The sequence below is a fragment of the Schistocerca gregaria genome, chromosome X (genome assembly GCF_023897955.1).
Source record: "Schistocerca gregaria isolate iqSchGreg1 chromosome X, iqSchGreg1.2, whole genome shotgun sequence".
Classification (NCBI taxonomy): Eukaryota; Metazoa; Arthropoda; class Insecta; order Orthoptera; family Acrididae; genus Schistocerca; species Schistocerca gregaria.
In genome coordinates this window covers 487,422,961-487,442,875 of record NC_064931.1, presented here as the reverse complement: position 1 = coordinate 487,442,875, position 19,915 = coordinate 487,422,961, and positions in this window count along the sequence as shown.

The window sequence follows — 19,915 nt, the reverse complement described above, 5'->3', positions numbered from 1 at the left end:
AGCAGTGTGTGAGGTAACATCAACCACACGCAAAGGCTACACAATGTGACTTTACCTCTCAAAACTCTTTAAAATTTCGTGAAGTACTTTTCTTAATTTGATGCAGCACAGTAACTATGACAAATAACAAAAAGAAATTCAGTTCCTCATAAAGCAAAGATATCAGATGGTAAGATGTGCAAAAGTCATTTTTTTAACTAACAGTTAAAAAAATCAGATGATAATATATCGTAATGGCTGCAAAACTGTCTTTCAGCACAGGCAGCAACATTCTGTAAGCAGTATAGCAACAACAAAGCGCGCTCGGCACGAAATGCAGAGCGCACATCTGTAGCAGTCAAAGGTTAAAGTTATGGTAAGTAGATTTTTGAGGTTCTCTTCATTTTAAACATAGGACAAGTGAGTTTTTTTTATTTTACCAATATTTTAAACTTAGGACAGGTGGCTGTATTGAATATCCGGCCATTTCAAACTCAGGAGAAGGGGGCTCTTCGGTTCCATATTTAGGGTGGCAATTGTTTATGCATGCAAGGTGTGTCAGTGAACTGTGACATAGAGGGGTGGGATAGATTGTTTAAACATGCAGTCATTTCTTGGGGACTGCAGAAATTTAAAACTTGAGGTGAATGGTCTCTTAGCAGAAGCGAACTGTAACATCATAGGAGAGGGGAAACCCATTAATTTTTGAATTTCCCGCCATTTTAAACTTAGATTTTAAATTTAGAGCAAGTGGTCTGTGATGGAAGAGGAAAACCCAGTGGCTATCTTGAATTCTATACTTAGAACGCATGAAATCTGACAAGCACACAGGCTGACCTCATAGCTTTAGGTCCGCATCTTGGATTCTATATTTCGTACAAGTAACCTATTTCCACCAATAGCACAATTCTCAACCTTGGAATTTCCAGCTAATTTACATTTAGGACAATTAATTTCTGAGGTGTCATGTCTGAGGGATGGGGAGAAAATCCTGAAGCACAATTGGCTATTTTGAACGTCTCACTAGTTTTTGAATTTTCCATCAGTTTATAAATGTGGTTAGTGGCCTATGACATGGGAGGTACGGAGCTATGGGAAAAAAAATCTGGCAACATTGCATGGTGACATCATCAATGACGTCACTGGAAATCTACACTCCTGGAAATTGAAATAAGTTCACCGTGATTCATTGTCCCAGGAAGGGGAAACTTTATTGACACATTCCTGGGGTCAGATACATCACATGATCACACTGACAGAACCACAGGCACATAGACACAGGCAACAGAGCATGCACAATGTCGGCACTAGTACAGTGTATATCCACCTTTCGCAGCAATGCAGGCTGCTATTCTCCCATGGAGACGATCGTAGAGATGCTGGATGTAGTCCTGTGTAACGGCTTGCCATGCCATTTCCACCTGGCGCCTCAGTTCGTGCTGGACGTGCAGACCGCGTGAGACGACGCTTCATCCAGTCCCAAACATGCTTAATGGGGGACAGATCCGGAGATCTTGCTGGCCAGGGTAGTTGACTTACACCTTCTAGAGCACGTTGGGTGGCACGGGATACATGCGGATGTGCATTGTCCTGTTGGAACAGCAAGTTCCCTTACCGGTCTAGGAATGGTAGAACGATGGGTTCGATGACGGTTTGGATGTACCGTGCACTATTCAGTGTCCCCTCAACGATCACCAGAGGTGTACGGCCAGTGCAGGAGATCGCTCCCCACACCATGATGCCGGGTGTTGGCACTGTGTGCCTTGGTCGTATGCAGTCCTGATTGTGGCGCTCACCTGCACGGCGCCAAACACGCATACGACCATCATTGGCACCAAGGCAGAAGCGACTCTCATCGCTGAAGACGACACGTCTCCATTCGTCCCTCCATTCACGCCTGTCGCGACACCACTGGAGGCGGGCTGCACGATGTTGGGGCGTGAGCGGAAGACGGCCTAACGGTGTGCGGGACCGTAGCCCAGCTTCATGGAGACGGTTGCGAATGGTCCTCGCCGATACCCCAGGAGCAACAGTGTCCCTAATTTGCTGGGAAGTGGCGGTGCGGTCCCCTACGGCACTGCGTAGGATCCTACGGTCTTGGCGTTCATCCGTGCGTCGCTGCGGTCCGGTCCCAGGTCGACGGGCACGTGCACCCACTATACGCCCTCGCTCAAAGTCCGTCAACTGTACATACGGTTCACGTCCACGCTGTCGCGGTATGCTACCAGTGTTAAAGACTGCGATGGAGCTCCGTATGCCACGGCAAACTGGCTGACACTGACGGCGGCGGTGCACAAATGCTGCGCAGCTAGCTTCATTCGACGGCCAACACCGCGGTTCCTGGTATGTCCGCTGTGCCGTGCGTGTGATCATTGGTTGTACAGCCCTCTCGCAGTGTCCGGAGCAAGTATGGTGGGTCTGACACACAGGTGTCAATGTGTTCAATGTGTTCTTTTTTCTATTTCCAGGAGTGTAGTAACAATGCAGAAAGGGCTTTATCTTGTACAGTCACTCTATTCCAAAGTATCTACCATAAAAATGTCCAAACATCATGCGCAGATTAAAAACTGGCACATGCATGGGTCGTCGGCTGTGGAGACTCATCATTACGTGTGTTTGGTACTCTGTGCATTCAGACACACTTAAATTCTGCCTATCATTAATATCTGATGTTATTTCCGCCACAGTCCACCTCCTGTTCTGTTTTAGAAACCTACCAAGCCTACGACATCTGACATCTGTAACGAGGGGTGGCCGCTCAACCCGACTTTTCCTTGAGTGGACATTGCACACCACACAGTCACCCGTTGAGAGTGAAGGGACTGCTCGATCGCGGAATGTGGATTCTCGGTCCCCTAAATACGCCAATTCTGCTTATTGACGAACCCATCCAATGAAAGTGGGCTTCGTCGCTAAACCAAACCATATCCACAACAACTCCTGTTCGTCAATTCTGTGGACAATAGAGGTGGCGAAACACGACTATTGTTCCGTGACCCCGGGGGCTTAGTGGCTGATGGGTTTGAATCTGTATGGGAAAAGACGCAGGTCTTCAACGTCAGTTTGTCACAGTGTCTCCCGGTTGATTCCCACCTGTTGTGCAGCTCGTCTGATCGATCTCCTAGGGCCGGTTTAAAACACAGCACGTGTCTTCTAGATGTTTTCACTCGTTTTCACCCTTTTGAACGACCAACATTGCCAACACTGTCATCACGAACACTACCCGTTCTCTCAAACATGGGAATCAAATTATTGATTGTTACGACGCTTGGACCAGTTGTCTTCAGCTTGAACTCGCTCGCAAACTTCCTTTGAGCCGCAGGTGGGCTGTTATTGCTCGCATAGTACGCCTTCACAAGCGCTATACGCTCAGGCACGCTGTACCGTGACATTTTCACGCGCAGTTGGCCAACAAAAAGGGACGTGCACATGCGCATACTAATTCCCATCATGCCCCGCGGTCTACCGTGCAGTTTGAACGTCATAAAGCAAACAGTTCACAAATTATGCCGATTTTATTCCATATAGTACAATAATTGTCACCCCGTATGTCGGTGCGTGAGAAACAACACGGTGTAGTCGAGTTTCTAGCCGAAGAGTTTGTAAACGCGTGGAGCACCCTCATCTTCAGCGTGAGTATGCAAGATTACACACGAGCGCTGCGTTATAAGCAACAATCCGACACCTTGTATTCACTGTCATCGATCATCCCCTATACACTCCCGACTTGGCTCCATCCGATTTTCATCCGTTTCAAAAACTTAAAGAATATCTTCGAGGACTTCACTTTGATAGTGATGAAGCGGTGCAACCAAAAGTAAAGTTGTGGTTCCACAAACAATGTCAAATATTCTATAGTGACGGTACCGACAAACTGGTCTCTCGGTCGGAGAAATGTTTGTTGCCAGTGTGACTACGTCGTGAAATCAATACGTAGACATGAAGAATAAAGCTGTAGAATGTTAATAACGTTTGTTTTATTTAAAAGTCTTGAGTCTTCACATAAAAATTCGGAGGCACTACTTTTCAGCACGCCCTCGTGCCTTAAATTCAGCATTTAGTTCAGTATCTAATTTATATTCTGGTTTAGTACGTAAGTCAGATTTTATTTCATTTCTTAATGCCTGCAGCAGGTTGATCATTCCGAGCAACACACTAGACGGCTCCTCCGTCTCAGATCCTCGATTACTTTTTTTTTTTTTTTGGTTCACCTACCAATGAGTCCTCTGATCCTGCCTCACTATGACGAAGTTTTTCTTTTCCTTCTCTTTTCCTTCCATAGCACGATATTCCCCATGGACCATGGACATTGCCGTTGGTGGGGAGGCTTGCGTGCCTCAACGATACAGATAGCCGTACCGTAGGTGCAACCACAACGGAGGGGTATTTGTTGAGAGACCAGACAAATGTGTGGTTCCTGAAGAGGGGCAGCAGCCTTTTCATTAGTTGCAGGGGCAACAGTCTGGATGATTGATTGATCTGGCCTTCCAACACTAACCAGAATGGCCTTGCTGTGCTGGTACTGCGAACGGCTGAAAGCAAGGGGAAACTACAGCCGTAATTTTTCCCGAGGACATGCAGCTTTACTATATGATTAAATGATGATGGCGTCCTCTTGGGTAAAATATTCCGGAGGTAAAATAGTCCCCCATTCGGATCTCCGGGCGGGAACTACTCAAGAGGACGCCGTTATCAGGGGAAAGAAAACTGGCATTCTACGGATCGGAGCGTGGAATGTCAGATCCCTTAATCGGGCAGGTAGGTTAGAAAATTTAAAAAGGGAAATGGATAGGTTAAAGTTAGATATAGTGGGAATAAGTGAAGTTCGGTGGCAGGAGGAACAACACATTTGGTCAGGTGAATACAGGGTTATAAATACAAAATCAAATAGGGGTAATGCAGGAGTAGGTTTAGTAATGAATAAAAAAAATAGGAGAGCGGGTAAGCTACTACAAACAGCATAGTGAACGCATTATTGTGGCCAAGATAGACACGCAGCCGATGCCTACTACAGTAGTTAAAGTTTGTATGTCAACTAGTTCTGAAGATGATGAAGAAATTGATGAAATGTATGATGAGATAAAAGAAATTATTCAGGTAGTGAAGGGAGACGAAAATTTAAGTCATGGGTGACGAATTCGAGAGTAGGAAAAGGAAGAGAAGGAAACATAGAAGGTGAATATGGATTGGGGCTAAGAAATGCAAGAGGAAGCCGCCTGGTAGAATTTTGCACAGAGCATAACTTAATCATAGCTAACACTTGGTTCAAGAATCATGAAAGATGGTTGTATACATGGAAGAACCCTGGAGATAATAGAAGGTTCCAGATAGGTTATGTAATGGTAAACACAGAGATTTAGGAACCAAGTTTTAAATTGTAAGACATTTCCAGGGGCAGATGTGGGCTCTGCCACAATCTATTGGTTATGAACTGTAGATTAAAACTGAAGAAACTGATAAAAGGTGGGAATTTAAGGAGATGGGACCTGGATAAACTGAAAGAACCAGAGGTTGTACAGAGCTTCAGGGAGAGCATAAGGGAACAGTTGACAGGAATGGGGGAAAGAAACACAGTAGAAGAAGAATGGGTAAGTTTGAGGAATGAAATAGTGAAGGCAGCAAAGGATCAAGTAGGTAAAAAGACGAGGGCTAGTAGAAATCCTTGGGTAACAGAAGAGATACTGAATTTAAACGATGAAAGGAGAAAATACAAAAATGCAGTAAGTGCGGCAGGCAAAAAGGAATACAAATGTCTCAAAAATGAGATCGACAGAAAGTGTAAAATGGCTAAACAGGGATGGCTAGAGGACAAATGTAAGGATGTAGAGGCTTATCTCATGACGGGTATGATAGATCCTGCCAACAGGAAAATTAAAGAGACCTTTGGAGAAAAGAGAACCACTTGCATGAATATCAAGAGCTCAGATGGAAACCCATTTATAAGCAAAGAAGGGAATGCAGAAAGGTGGAAGGAGTATATAGAGGGTCTATACAGGGGCAATGTTCTTGAGGACAATATTATGGAAATGGAAGTGGATGTAGATGAAGATGAAATGGAAGAGGATGTACATGGGATGTAGATGAAGATGAAATGGAAGATATGAAGAGTTTGACAGAGCACTGAAAGACCTAAGTCGAAACAAGGCCCCGGGAGTAGACAACATTCCATTAGAACTGCTGGCAGCCTTGGGAGAGCCAGTCCTGACAAAGCTCTACCATCTGGTGAGCAAGATGTATGAGACAGGCGAAATTCCCAATGACTTCAATAAGAATATAATAATTCCAATCCCAAAGAAAGCAGGTGTTGACAGATGTGAAGATTACCGAAGTATCAGTTTAATAAGTCACAGCTGCAAAATACTAACGCGAATTCTTGGCAGACGAATGGTAAAACTGGTAGAAGCCGACCTCGGGGAAGATCAGTTTGGATTCCGTAGAAATGTTGGAACACGTGAGGCAATACTGACCCTACGACGTATCTTAGAAGAAAGATTAAGGAAAGGCAAACCTACGTTTCTAGCATTTGTAGACTTAGAGAAAGCTTTTGACAATGTTGACTGGAATACTCTCTTTCAAATTCTGAAGGAGGCAGGAGTAAAATACAGGGAGCGAAAGGCTATTTACAGTTTGTGCACAAACCAGATGGCAGTTATAAGAGTCGAGGGACATAAAAGGGAAGCAGCGGTTGGGAAAGGAGTGAGACAGGGTTGTAGCCTCTCCCCGATGCTATTCAATCTGTATATTGAGCAAGCAGTAAAGGAAACAAAAGAAAAGTTTGGAATAGGTATTAAAATCCAGGGAGAAGAAATAAAAACTTTGAGGTTCGCCGATGACATTGTAATTCTGCCAGAGACAGCAAAGGACTTGGAAGAGCAGTTGAACGGAATGGACAGTATCTTGAAAGGAGGATTTAAGATGAACGTCAACAAAAGCAAAACAAGGATAATGGAATGTAGTCGAATTAAGTCGAGTGATGTTGAGGGAATTAGATTAGGAAATGAGCTACTTATAGTAGTAAAGGAGTTTTGCTATTTGGGGAGCAAAATAACTGATGATGGTCGAAGCAGAGAGTATATAAAATGTAGACTGGCAATGGAAAGGAAAGTCTTTCTGAAGAAGAGAAATTTGTTAACATCGAGTATTGATTTAAGTGTCAGGAAGTCGTTTCTGAAAGTATTTGTATGGAGTGTAGCCATGTATGGAAGTGAAACATGGACGATAAATAGTTTAGACAAGAAGAGAATAGAAGCTTTTGACATGTGGTGCTACAGAAGAATGCTGAAGATTAGATGGGTAGATCACATAACTAATGAGGAGGTACTGAATAGAATTGGGGAGAAGAGAAGTTTGTGGCACAACTTGACCAGAAGAAGGGATCGGTTGGTAGGACATGTTCTGAGGCATCAAGGGATCACCAATTTAGTACTGGAGGGCAGTGTGGAGGGTAAAAATCGTAAAGGGAGACCAAGAGATGAATACAGTAAGCAGATTCAGAGGACTGTAGGTTGCAGTAGGTACTAGGAGATGAAGGAGCTTGCACAGGATAAATTAGCACGGAGAGCTGCATCAAACCAGTCTCAGGACTGAAGACCACAACAACAACAACAACAACAACAGCACAATATTGATTCCTAAGCGTCTTATTTTACTTATCTTAAAGTAAATGGCACACTAGTCCGTGTTACGTGACGATGATGACAGCCGGTGCGATGCGGTGGACGAGCTGCAGGATGTCGGGCTGTCGTACCGCAACCAGCGCTCTCTGACGACCACTCGCAGCTGTGGGCAGCAACGATCCGCGCCTCGCCCTCCCGGCTCCGCACCAGATGCTTTCGACCGCCTCGTATTCGCTGCTGCTCGCCCCTGAATTAGCAGGCACGTACACCTATGGCAATTCAAGACTGCCTAGGTACCCTTGTCTTAGCACAGGACTGTGCACGGTAGATATGACCGCCCTGAACGATGACGCCACTGCACCACATCCGCTCGCTCGGGTAACCTACAATTCACAAAACATCGTGCAAACTTCACGTGATTTTGTCGCCACTCGCGGTATCGAAGACAAAAAGAGCTTCTGTTGACTTTCGTGATTGTTCGAGGCACAAAATGCGAGGCGAAAATGACGTTCAAAACAATAACATTCACCTAAAGTAGAGAGAATAGGAGGTTACGCTTTTTATTTACTGCAAGGTACGTTAACCTCGTAGTTACGTTATTTATAAATATGGAAAGTTCTGCGTTCATGTGGACAGTGAGGAATTAAAGTGTTGGCAAGAATTAACTCTGAAACTTACTGAAAAAGTTGTACTATTTTTCCTAATACGCATTCATAAACCCCGACAGTGAGACGACTTACTGATTTACCAGAAGAAAAAAGCTGAGACAGCCAGCATTGAATCCAATAACGCATATATTCACCATTGTTCATTAAGGCGCCTCAGCAAAATAAGACTGTTTTTAGAAACTGTGAAAACTAGTCCGAGGAGTTTGTAATTAGAAAGGATGGGTAGCCATTACAGGGGACAAATTAAAGCTGTAGCTTATTTATCTCATTTCCAGTGAGTAAATGCTCTTTCTAAACACTGAGGACCTCCTGAAAACGCGTCGGTATTGGTAAAACTTGTTGTAACAACATTACAAACAAACGTGAGATCGGTGGTTAAAGATGTACTTCAGTTTGTAACCGAACCCACTGATTTCAACGTGTGACCCATACGCATAGCTTACTAAAGTACATGAATCGCCTGTAATCGAATTTCATGAAATTTTTCGGAGCAGGGAAAGAATTTCTTTTTAACTGTGAAAATCGCAACTTTTAGTTGATAGGAGAGGTATGTTTGCTCTTGAAATGCCTGACACATGTAGAATAATAGGTTACGTCACTGGAGGAAAACTTGATTCTCTGACTTAGCGCTCCAAGAATTTCTGACGCTGGCCACTTTCTGCGGCGACCGAGATGCTAGCGAGCCGACGTTCCGCGTGCTCCGCCACACCGGTAAAACGGCTCCTTTCTCCCAGTGAAACCGAAGGCTTTTAGCGCCCAGTTGAGCATCGGCATTTACTCTGTACTTCAAAACTCTTAATTTTATATTGACTTAAAGGATGTTTAATTATTTGTGGCGACAAGCAATCTAACAGTCCTTCTGCAAAAAATATTACTTCTACGAAGATCTGCGTTCGCCAGCTCTGAAGAAGAAATTCAGCTCTACTGTTTCTGAAATTGTTTTGCTTCAGTATGTAATGAATTTCCTTAAACAAAATTTGTTTGAATTTTCCTACCTAGAGTAAGATAGATACATGCTGTGAGACTGTGACAGCCCAATGGCTACCATCTTGAAATATGACTGTTGTTAAGAAAGTAAAATTTTATAGTTTGAAATAAGTAAAATTAATCTCGAGAAAATTCGTAGAGAATGCCTTGGCAAAGAGACCTCTGTCTTTATGTTTAATACTCTTAGAACTTTGAAGCTGCTTTTATTGGCTTCGCTAACTTCAACTGAAATTACGACAATTTTATACTGTCGTGATTCTGAAACGTTTTCTAACGAACTTTTGATCGTTTGAATTTACGCAAAATCAGCTAAAAGTATTGACAGAGAACTGAGGATATAGTTTTTTTGGGAAATGTCAGTGAAATAACTTTGAAGAGAATTTTTAAATTCACAGTTTCTATACAGAAAATGAACACATGAGAAATTGACTGTAATATTCGTTTACAATCCTATCCAATTAGATTTAATAAAAAAGTTCTTGTCTTAGTGAACCTAGCGGTGGTTGTGCTGTAGTTGTAGACTGCAGTATGAGAAATGATTAGGCTCTCCATGTATCCAGTAAGATGGAATTACTATATTGCTACCACGCCACTTTCCGTAGTCGTTTTGTTGATGTACCAAAATTCCGTCATATATTATCCTTGGATAATCTTACTTCCTGAGAGTCGTAATTTTCAGGGACGATTTTAGTACACAAATATCACTGCCATACACCAATAACCACAGTTTTAGGACTTCGTATCACTTAACATCGGCTGACATGACCCGCTAAGAATTCAAAGCAGGCTTCCTCGCCTGCGGCTGTGCTGTAACTCTCTTCCACTTACCTCTTTTTCCACTCTGCCCACGCACCCTGAGCTCCAAGGTCATTTACACAACCGCGGGTTGAAAACTTGTAGTGGGTCCACTTGTTTTCTATTTGCATTGGCAAATATTTTTACATTTTTAAATTAGGTTGTGATAATTACAGCCTTTACATTCATAATAAATATTCATTATTTTAGTCTTAGGTTAATAAGCAGATAATCTTTTCTGCTTCTTATAACTGTCAGGCCCATACCTTTAACATCTCGCTACAACTGATATCTAATGATAGGTTTTCAAAGTGTTTGCTTAATGAAAACAAAGTTACAAATCTTTTATCAAATTTACTTTCTATCGTTACATATGCCATATATTTCGTTGAATTATCCTGCGAGTATCACTTCAAGAAAATGTATCTTCAGACAACGTAATTCTCATTGAATCATTAGGGCGTTAATTTCTTTACATCTTCCAACAAGATAACATACCCAGTCAAAAAACTCTACTACTCACAATGTAATTATGAAACTTATTAACCAATACCTTTTTTCATAATAATGCCTCTATTTATCACTACATAGGGTAACATTTTGTAAAAAAAAATCATTTATCACTACATAGGGTAACATTTTGTAAAAAAAAAAGCATTTACTGAGCCACGTCCATCATAAATTATCAATTTCGAAAATCTACTGACTAAGTTATTAGATGCATGTGCTGTTTATCTACATCTACACAAAGATCATTCGCAGATAAGGAAATAAACTCTTCTAAGTACGAAATTTAAAATTAAAAGAAGGCAGTGCGCCCTATATCATCACTTGCTTACACTTAATTTTTACTATGTGCATTCACAGCTTTACTGAACTTAGTGAGTTTTTTCTCATTTTGTCTGATCTCTTTTCTCACTATTTTGTGAGTCCATCGTCTCAACTCCCTAAGCTCTTCCTTTTTTTTCAGTCTTCGCACACTTACATTTTATAAGTATTAGGTTTTTCTGAGAGTTGATAAACATATAACATAAATATACAAAATTATTTTCGTGATGCAATATTAGTAACTTTACTATTAGTTTTATCAATTTATCTCAGATAATTTGTTTCGTCAGTAAATTATTATTTTGAACACTTGGTTGATATTTTCTTAAATCGACTATGTTCCTCAAACCTAGTATTTTACCAGACATAGGAAATTTCAAAAAATAAGTATCAGCGTGAGGAATATTTACTGTAAATGTTCCTCACGCTGATGCTTATTTTTTGAATTTAAGGTCTATTGTAAATGAATTAAAATTAGCTATTGTCGTAATAAGTTTCACAATATTTCTTGTGAATTTTCACAAGGACCAAATCACCTATATTGAATTTAGGAAATTTCAGATTTTCGTCATGTCTACGAATCCTATCCTCAGCTCGCTTTTTCATCATGTTTCGAAGTTCGTGTTTTTTTTTCGTTTATTGTAATTTCACTACGAGGAGGGAAATCTAGTACGTCTTCTACCTTACCATTTGATTTCTCTTTTTCCAGTATCCCTTCTGGAGTAAAACTGTAGTCTCATGATTTAGCGTGTTCATTATTTGTTCGAACTCTGTTACATCATTTCGACATAATAGCCCAATCACTCGCATATACCTCCTCCCAGATTACTCGACGGGTGATAGGCAGAAATATACTTGTAACCTGTACTTGGTTGTTTGCCATACCACCTGTCCATAGCTTTGCACAGAATTGCGCGCCATTATCCGATTTTACACTTTTAGATTTACCTATTGTTAGAAAATAGTCTAGGGCATTTTCATTATATTCTCCTCTAGCAATTGGTTTTCTTAATGGATAGAGCTTTATAAATTTAGAAAAAAGCTCTACTGCTACCAAAATGTACGAAAAGTTCACTGGTGTCTTTGGTGAAGCGCCGAAAATATCCAAAGTGACTGAATCCAGCACACCATCTGGTTTGATAATCTGTACTGGACCTCTATTGGTGGCATTCATCACTTAAGCCTTTTGATAGATATCACGCTACCTTCTTACCAGATTATTAAATTTTTTCTGCACACTTCATAGCTGCGCAATGGCCATATACCAAATGAAAATAGTCTATAACTTAACTTAATTTACAAATTGTAAAGGCCAATATACCCTCCACATTCCTAGGTTAACTGTTTTTTGTAAGAGCAATATTCGCTGGCCGCTGTGGTCGAGAGGTTCTAGGCGTGTCAGTCTGGAACCGCGCTGCTGCTGTGGTCGCAGGTTTGAATCCTGCCTCTGGTATGGCTGTGTGTGATGTCCTTAGATTAGTTAAGTTTAAGTATTTCTAAGTCTAGAGAACTGATGACCTCAAATGTTAAGTCCCATAGTGCTCAGAGCCATTGAGACATTTTTTGCAATAGTCCTTGTATGTCTTATCAGATGCTCTAATGTTTAACGCATCGGCAAGGTCAAATTTGACTTCACTGACTTTAAATTTTTGTTTGCGTTCTGAAAGCATCTCACATTTCTGCAAATATCTTTTATTACATCTTTGCATTCTATATGTTTAAAATTTCTAATCTGGAATGTATATTATTTTCGTCCATCTTATTCGGGATATATGCATTTTCGGGTAATCTATATAAAACATCAGGAACATAGTTCTCTGTGGCCTTCATAAACCTAATTTCTATGTCATATTGTTGAAAATCTAGTGCCCATTTTGTGAGTCTGATATGTAACAGTCGACTATCTTTTAAAAAAGTCAACTGCCGGTGATTGGTATGAATTATGGTTTTGTTTCTTCATCAGTAATTCTTAAAATTTTGGGATCCCCAAACAATCACCAATGTTTCCTTCTCAGACACAGTGTAATTTCACCCAGACTTACTGAGGGTTCGTCTCACAAAAGCTACAGGTTCATGTTCTAGCTTCTCACCTATTTCCTTTTCCTGAAACAGGTACACTTTTAATCCGTACTCAGGTTCCCTTAAACTTGGTTGAAACAATTTAATCTCTCTAGCCAAACACTCTCTAAAACTGTTGGAGGCTAATTCACACTCATTTGTCCAAATGAATGCACTGCTCTTTTTAAGTAACTAATTTAAATTTGGATCAATAAATGCTTGGTCATTTACATATTTACGGTAGAATGAACACATTCCTAGAAAAGACTAATTTTTCTTGATCTTGGTCTTGAAACTCACGGATAGCTTTACTTTATCAGGATCCTTTTCAATACCGTTGACTGTAACAATGTGCCCCAGGAATTTTATTCGTTTCCTCCCAAAATCGCGCTTCTTCGGTTTCAGCGTCATGCCCTCTTTTATCAAAGTTTTAAACACCTTACCTAATAGAATTAAATGTTCCTGCCACGTTTTACTGACAATCATCAGATCGTCAACGTATGCTGATATTTGTGAATTTAACTCATTGCCCAGTACACTATCTAGTACTCTAATGAACACCGAAACCGAAACAACTTTTTAATAGTAATTGTTTTAATAGTAACAATTCCAGCAAAAAGAAACGCTGTATACTTCCTCGATTCTTTATCTAAGGCTATCTGCCAATACTCAGCTATCAAATCGAGAATGGTCATGTAACGTATATCATGGAAGTTCTGGACTAATTTGTCAAGATCTTCAGGGCGATCTGTCTCCCGTCTCCCGTTTTAGTACTCTGTTTGGTGTTCTTGCGTCAATAACTAGTCTTACGCTACCATCTTTTTCATTCACTAGCACTATTGCTGCATTCTGGTACTCCCCACTCGACCATTCTATTTCTTTTTTGGCTACAGCTTTCTTTGATATTGGAATAACGTTAGATGGTTTGAAAAAAAGGTTATTGTTCTATTACATGCAAATGACGTTAGTAATCTAGTACGCTTCCTGGTGATTTGAGAATACCTTTTCATTATTCATTAGAACTTTGAATAACTCTTTTTGTTCCACTGATATTCCACCAGTTGAGTCTAATATCCTCCTAAACTCATTTTCTTTGAGGTCATTTCCGGCCAAATGCTGAACATGATATCTGACCTACGGTTGCTTCCTGTTGTATGTCTCTAAATTTTCTCTTCCGCTTCTTTTCTGAGTTTTTTGGCAACTTTTTACCCTTGATACATATCTTCTCCCCTTTCTTCACTATCTCCGTCCAGTATTAAATTAGTATCACATGGCGTTTCAGCAACTTCATTGGAAGCTTTTTCCATTAACGTTGTCTTTCTTATTTCTTCTGGAGGAAAACTAAACTCGCCATCGCTATTAATTTCCGCTGCATCGATTACTTTAGGTAAAACTGTGCTCTCTCCTTTGGCTCGACATGCTGCTAGAAATTCTGCAGTTAATCGGTAAATCTCTTTACCGTCTTCACCTTCTTCTAACAAGTTCCCATGGGAATCATATAAGAAATTTCGTTTATCATCCTGCACTGACAATGAATCTTTCCGATTTTCTACGATTTCAGCAAAAATACTATCAGCTTCCTGTTCTATCTCTTCTTCGGGTACACATCCCCTGATCTCCTTACTATCTTCAGAATCGCTTACATCATAATGAACATCTGTCTCTACTGAAATGGATTCCTACTAATTTTATTCTAGGATCCTCTTCATTTTCCTCTTCGAAAGTTACCCTCCTTTTGAATATCTTCTCTAAAAATTGGTCGGTTTCGGAGAATAGGATTATCTCATCAAAATCTATTAGCTCTTGCATTTTTGTGCACAGCTTTTCCTTTCCTTCTCGTCCGACCGGCCTGTAACAATATGCCCCTCTTTGTTACTTCCAAAACTCCTTGTCCCTGAACCACAAGCTCTACCTCTCTTCCTGCCACTAACCGCTCTTCCGTCTGATGATCTCCAATTCCATTTACCTGCGTAGCGATCGTTTCTTCTTTAGTTCCATGTTTCTGTATCCCGACGTTTATCATTTTATTGTCTTGGTTGCGAAATGAGTTTCCAACTGGACAATGCACCACCTCTCTACGCCTATCTTGTGTGCGAATAGTATTTTTTCCGTCTTCTTCTCTTGAGCCAGTTTCTACATTCCACGCCTGACAGACCCTAAATGAACATGGACTTAAGTTTTCCTCTTCTCCATGCCACCTGCAATTATTGGAGTTGCCCACACCATGTTTTCGCCGGCCGGAGTGGCCGAGCGATTCTAGGCGCTACAGTCTGGAACCACGCGACCGCTACGGTCGCAGGTTCGAATCCTGCCTCGGGCATGGATATGTGTGATGTCCTTAGGTTAGGTAGGTTTAAGTAGTTCTACGTTCTAGGGGCCTGATGACCTCAGAAGTTAAGTCCCATAGTGCTCAGAGCCATTTTGAACCACGTTTTCCAGAACCGCCCCTACGACGTCCTCTCATCACATTTATTTGATGTCCATTTCGGCCACCTCTTTCAGGCACTTTTTCGTCCCTGAAAGTTCTTTGGTCGCGTGTTTGACGCCACCGATCTTCGTCTTCGACCTTCTTTAAGAAATCGTGACTGTCTTGTGATAGCTAGCCATGCATCGTTTTGAATCATCCGGCAATTTCTTACATAATTCCCACACTATCTCTGACTCTGAACGCCTGTCTTTCAAATATTCGAAACTCTTAAACCATGATTCACAGTAGCTCTTCATGTTACTGCATCACTGATTCCCTAACATTTTCGCGACAACGAACTCTCGCTACAACCTATCCTGTTTTTGGATAGACCAATACTCTTCTAAAAACTCTTTGAACTCAGAGAACGTCATATTTGTCGTGTCTAAGTTTAACTCCTAGGTCTTAGCACTACCTGTCATAGCATCAATTGCTAAATTAATCTTTTTCTGTTGTCTCATTTCCTTGGTAGCATTTCGTTCGCAATTCTTTACAAAATCCACTGGCTGCCAGCCTCTTGATTTGGCTTGAGGATAGTATCTCTCCTCCTTACTCAAAAACTCCGTTTTATGCATAACCAAAGGAATACTACTCGCTTTGTTTGGCAATTTAAGGCGTAATGATTCCACTTCACTACAGAATTGTGTAGTCGCATTTGTTACATCGCCTACACTGGTCTGTACTTGCGATAAAGCGCTTCGTACCTTCGTGAAATGATCTTTTATCACCACGACGTCAGATTTCGTTTCTTCCTCAATTTCAATCTTTATTCATGGAAGGAGTGCATGTAATTTATTCCCTACCATCGGTTCTACATCATCTTCTATTCTGTGTAATCCGGTATTAAACCTTTAATTAATGCCTACTACTTCACTTTCTATTTTTGCTAATTCACTTTTTACTGAAGAAATGGATGTACTGAGTTCAGTAATCCTCTGTCTCCGTAAATTCAGTTAGCCAAGTTCGCATCTATCTTTTTCGTTAAGTTCACATCTAGATCAGAGATATTCTTATATAGATCAGAGATTTTTACATCCAGCTTTTGGGTCTCAGTTTTCATTTCTGTTTCCAAATTCTGGTTACCAGTTTTAATATCTGTTTGTAGCACCCGCATGTTGCGGTTCATTGTGGTCATGTTAGGCGCCACGTTTTTCAAGATTTCCACGATTTCAGAAGTAGAGGGTTCCATCCTGCTTCCATAGTTCGATTCTGTTCAGCTTCTTGCTGATCGAAAATTGTTGGCTCATTCTCTAACTTGATCACCATTGGTGTGGATCCACTTCATGGTCACGTAAGCTTGAGCACACTGTCACTTGGTACTGGTGTTGCCAACTGTTGGCTAACGTTTACACTATCTCTGCTCGCGCCAGTGCCATCAGCAATCGCATCATTTTTGCTAACGCTACAGGCTCCATCTTGATTTTTTCGGGCCCCTGATTATTGTAAGGACTCTCCATTCTCTCAAATTGTTGTTGATGCCTCAATAATACTTTTATACTATCAAATACGAACTGTCGTATGGTCCTAAACTGCTATTGTCCCAATATTTTACAAGTTATCGTCATCTACTTTTAACAAACTTCTGGTATTTTTGAGAACAGAACTTAAGTACCTTTTCTCACCAAAAGACTTAAAAGCCCTGTCACGGCCGGCACGTATAACTGAACCCACCGACTGCAACGTGTGGCCGATACGCATAAATTATTAAAGGTCACGAATCGCATGTAATCGAACTTTTTGAAATTTTTCCTAGCAGGGAAAGTATTTCCTTGTAACTACGAAAATCTCAATTTTTAGCTAATATGAAAACTGTGTTTGCTCTTGAAACGTTTGACATGTGGAAAATAATAGTTTATGCCACTAGAGGAAACTTGATTTGCTGTCTTACGGTGTACCGAGAATTTCTGGCGCTGGCCGCTTTCTGCGGCGACCGAACTGCTGGAGCGCCGACCCTCCGTGTCCTCCGTCACACCAATAAAAATGGCTCCCTTCTCCCAGCCAAACCGAAAACTTTTACGGCGTCTAATCTACACTTCAAACTGTTAATTTTATATTGACTCAAAGGATGTTTAATTATTTGTGACCATGCGCAACCTAATAGAATGCAAATTTAATTTTAAGGCTGTTAATTTATTATGGATCTCTTTCCAAAGCGATATGTGAATAACGGAGCTCGATTTGCGCTTCTTTCGGCACACAGCGAAGGAAAACACACTCTACAATGACTTCAATGACTATCTTATTGTTTTATCCTAACCGCAGCATTGGGTTGTAGACTGGTTCTTATCCTATCCAACGACGGTCCTCTTGTAAAAAATGTTATTTCTACGAAGATTTGCGGTCGTCAGTTCTGAAGGAGCAATGTAGCATTACTATTTCTGAAATTATTTTACTTCAGTATGTAATGAATTTACTTTAATAATGTTTGTTTGAATTTTCCTACCTGGAATCAAGATGGACACAAGCTGTGAGACTGTGACATAGCACAATGGCTACCGTCGTGGAATACGGCAATTAAGAAATGAGAATTTTATAATTTCAAATAAGTAAAATTAATCTCAAGAAAATTCTTAGCGAATACTTTAGCAAAGCGACCTATGTTTTTATGTTTAATACTCTTAGAACTTTGAAGCTGTTTTTACTGGCTTTCCTAACTTTCACTGAAATTACGACAATCCTGTATTGTCGTGATTCTATAACATTTTCTAACGACCTTGTGATAGTATGAATTTACACAAAATCAGTTAAAATCATTGACAAAGAAATGAGAATATAACTTGGTGGAAATGTCAGTGAAATAACTTGGAACATAATTCTTAAATTCGTAGTTTCTATACAGAAAATGAACACATGAGAAATTGACTGTAATATTAATTTACGAGAGTTGCCCAGAAGGTAATGTACCACTTTTTTTCTCGTCCGAAAACAATGCTCGAATGCGAAACATTACGTATGTAATATATGAAGTCTCCTGAGTGAGCGCGCCAAGTTTCGGTCACTTCCGACAGATAGCATAGCTGCAGGACAGTTTCAAAATGGCGTCTGTAGGTGATGTACGTTATAAGCAACGTGCCGTCATTGAATTTCTCACTGCAGAGAAAGAAACTTTGGGGAATATTCACAATTTACAAACGCTTGCGCGAAGTCTATGGAGCATCTGCTGTCGACAGACGTGCAGTTAGTCGCTGGGCACGGAGAGTGAGGTCATCAGAAGGTGGTTCGGTGGAGCTCCACGATTTGTAGCGGTCGGGGAGACCATGAATGGCTGTCACACCTTCTCGTGAAGAATTCGTGTCTCGGTTCGAATCCGGGTCTGGTACAAAACTTTCCATCGTTTTATTTCTAGGTGTAGTACGCGCACACCAAACTACAGGTGGCAAATGGTTATGATTTTTAACACCTCTCCGTGCGTTTTCAACAATAACGGTTGGTACAAGTTTCGACTTCCAGTCAGACATAGAACTTTCCGTCGTATCAGTTATCTCTTGTAAAACCATTTTGTACAGTCAAGCGACTGTACAAACAAAAAAAAAAAAAAAAAAAAAAAAAAAAAAAAAAAAAAAAAAAAAAAAGCAGAGGACCAGCAAGACATTTGCGTTATGTGAGTTGCATAAAAATCAGGCGAAACGCAATTCAGTTCGTTAGGATACTTTTGAACATGATAGTACAGTCTCTGTTAAAAACGTAATACTGAATCGTCTTCTTTAACGGCAATGTGGCGGCTTCGTGAGGAACATTGGTGTCCAGACTTCTCTGTACAGATCTTTCAAAGCAGCTCCGACAATGTCGCCAGATGTTGCCCGATAACATACAGTGCGTCCATTCTCTCTCGCTAGACTTTGAAGGGATCAAGGAGATCAGAATCTGCCAGTAAAACCCAAATTCAAGAATCGAACTCCCATGTGTAAAGGAGTTTCAAATGTCTAATTATTTTACAAATGACTTAATCAATTAATGTGTTAAATATTTGACGTGAAGCTTATAAGCCAGAAAACTTTCGGAAAGGTGTTGTAAATCGCTAAGTGTTCTCATGATGAAATACCGAATCAATATCGTCTGGGTAATGTGCGCTGCACTTCATGAAAAAGCTAATTTTTCACGCGTCCCCATGATTGTGACTTCATATCTCCTGTACTAGGTGTCATACAATGACATACTTTTGCAGGTACTATAACACGAAAGCTGCAAGTTAGCACCAAGTATAACGTTATGCTCACAGTTTAGTGTTGCCCTTTGGGAGGATTTTAGAAATGTTTTGACCGTGTATTTACCTAACAGGCAGAGGGTATCGAACAGTAATTTCGTATTCATGGCAATTAATAGAAAACTGAATAGGCTTTGTTCTGGGAGTAACGACAGTCGAAAGGTTCATACAAATGAAACTATAAACGGTCGCCAGCCTAATTAGGCATAATAATTTGTAACATTATGTTTTATGAAAAATGAATATGAGTTACTAAACTGACTTTCATTAATACTCCTTTTGAATAGTGCAATAAATACATACGATTACCGGA